The sequence below is a fragment of the Opisthorchis viverrini genome, assembly GCF_000715545.1.
Source record: "Opisthorchis viverrini unplaced genomic scaffold opera_v5_119, whole genome shotgun sequence".
NCBI classification, from domain to species: Eukaryota; Metazoa; Platyhelminthes; class Trematoda; order Opisthorchiida; family Opisthorchiidae; genus Opisthorchis; species Opisthorchis viverrini.
The window spans coordinates 99,216-101,733 of record NW_008751775.1 but is presented as its reverse complement, the minus strand read 5'-3'; the positions used below and the strand labels follow the sequence as shown (position 1 = coordinate 101,733).

General features: G+C 48.3%; 1 protein-coding gene across 1 annotated transcript in view; it reads right to left on the bottom strand.

Moving 5' to 3' along the window:
- T265_05966 (hypothetical protein) overlaps positions 1–2,518 on the bottom strand; it is a gene marked incomplete at both ends in the record, with an annotated part of 22,583 nt that overhangs the window by 16,504 nt on the left and 3,561 nt on the right. The window lies entirely within an intron of this gene.

Sequence of the window (2,518 nt, the reverse complement as noted above, 5' to 3'; positions counted from 1 at the left end):
TATATATATCGGTTTCGAGATACAGCTCGAGATAGATTAGTCGTTAGGGCGCAAACTCAGTGACCACAAGGCCGATGATTCGAACCCAACCTCTGCATTTCGACAGCTCCCGTCTGGACTTGGGTAATCTGGCGTTATCTCAGCTCCCCTCTGCTTTCTTCGGATGGCATGACACCGGGAGGGTGTTACGACTAAGCGACTTTTATTATTACTGTTATTGATACTGATCTTGTCCGTATTGCGTTAATTGAGCCAAAATGCTTGCGGCCTTTACTGTGGTTATCTCACAGTTGACTGGGGACGTCAAAAAACGATTTTGATCCCCTGGGTCAATCAGTAATGGGTGCGAAGTTCATGCTCCCTGTTTGATTACTTATCGTCAACATCTGCTACAGAAGATGTGGGTTCGAGTAGTCATCATCACACAGTGTGGTCAACTCTGTGGCCTTCCGAGCTCCGTTCACTCGGAGGTGCAGGATTTTAACTTGAGATGGAATGACTGACGAATGGTCATCCTGAAGGGCCACTGGCACCCGTTCGAAAAGCTTGCCATCCATAGGAAGGACAGACTTTCCCTGAAGTTCCATCCCTCACATTTCTTTCGTGCACGAGACGACTGGTGGAGATGAGAACGGTGGTAATTAATTCGATCAATACAGTAGTTGTTTTCTATCTCAACGGGTCTGTGTGCACCAACTGGCTTTATCGCATTGCGAAAACTTGAACAAGCAAGTCTATGAAAATCACACAGGTATGCAGACTGGTGCACGAATACCAAGTGTGTGTGTATCCACTAACAAAGGTCAGGCTAAAAACACTGATGAAATCTCGCACAATGACACATGCAAAAGCAGACATCCGTTCAGACGATGACCAGTGCGATGTAGAATGGGACGACTGTCCACCGGACGGTCCGTCCTCGTAGTGTTTTTGACATACCAGCGCGTTGGCAAGGTGAATCCGATCGCCTGCAGGTCCAAGAGTTCACGTGAACCGTGAAAGGATATGAGGTCGAAGCTTTCGCCGCTTCGCCATTTATAACCCCTTGAGGGGTGTTTTTCGGCCTAAGATTCCGTGGCCGGAGTCCAACGGGGTAACTTTATATCCAACAATGGTCCAGTGTGTTACAGAACCGGTCCGCCACATTGAGGGAAGATGCGGGACCTTTGCGCTCACGCGGTTGGCGGGTTTCTATCCATCTGAACGCACTGTAATCGGTTTACACTTGATGGTGAATAGATGGGAACAGTTCTCAGGCTATCAGTACGCCCAACTGCTGGCTAATACTTGCGGTGTGAACAAGTGAGCAGTTGAGATCTGCGAAAGGTGGTCTGGTGGTCCGCATCACCCATGAGACGCAAGCAAGGCACACAAATATGGTCAACTAGTACTAGCGTACTGTTTGGCCCGCATAATCACCTCTAGCACCGTAGTAGGTTTAACTGTCCGGGATGTCCTGAGCGTTACGGCGAGTCATTGTGCGACTCATGCAACATAAACAGGAGAGTAATGAAAGCTAACGTACTAGCCGGATACCGCCTACTTCCATTTGTCACGTGACAAGAACAACGTTGTAGATAATGGTAAAAGACAACCGTTCAGCTGTAACACCTTTTCAGTGCCCAGCTACTATGCCACCCAAAAAACGCGCGACGGCCGGGTTGCCGACGCGTAGACAGAAGTCAAGATGCAGAGGTCGGGTTCGAAGCAGGGACTTTCCGGTCAGTTAATTCGCGCTCTAACAAATGAGCCACACAACGGGGTTGTATCAAACAATCCAAGACAAAATACGACCAAGCGGACCAGAGTAAGGTCCACGTCGTCTTCCTTGGATCAAGGCAGTCGTGGATCATCACGATGGACGACAAGTAGGAGGAAATTCCAAACCAGTATACGATATTCCCCAAGTTAGGGTAAAAAAAACCGTTTTATCTTGCGATAGAAAACAATTTGAAGCCCCTAAATGAAGGGACCACCTAAGCGCAGAGATGCACGGAAATCTCGAACTTGTGGGTATAGTCTTTTATCGACATAATCATCAACCGCGTATGGTTGTGCAGTGTAGTTATGACTGCCCCAGTGTGGTTCACCGATGTTTTGAGGAGTGGGTAAGAGTAAACCGTTCAAACAACTCCACCCGATCTTCACCAAACTTTGACAACCGGGCAATTAGACTTACGTTGCCTCAGACTAAAAAGGTATTCTAGGCTACTGTTTTACAGTTTTACACATGTCTTCTGATAGTGGATGTATTGTCCCTCCCTTGAATTCCTTGGAGGCTTGAGATGGCTCGGTGGTTAGGGGAGGAACTTATTGGCCAGAAGGTCTGTAGTTCGAACCAACCTTCTGCATTTCGATTGCTCCTGTATGGGCCTGGGTAGCCTGGTGGTACCTCGACCCTCGTGCTTCCTTTGCTGACGAGTACCGTCTTCATCCCATTTTGTCAGCAGCAACTTGGACCTCCACAACATAACCCAACTGTACCTTTGGGTCCACCCCCCCCCCCCCAAAAAAAAAA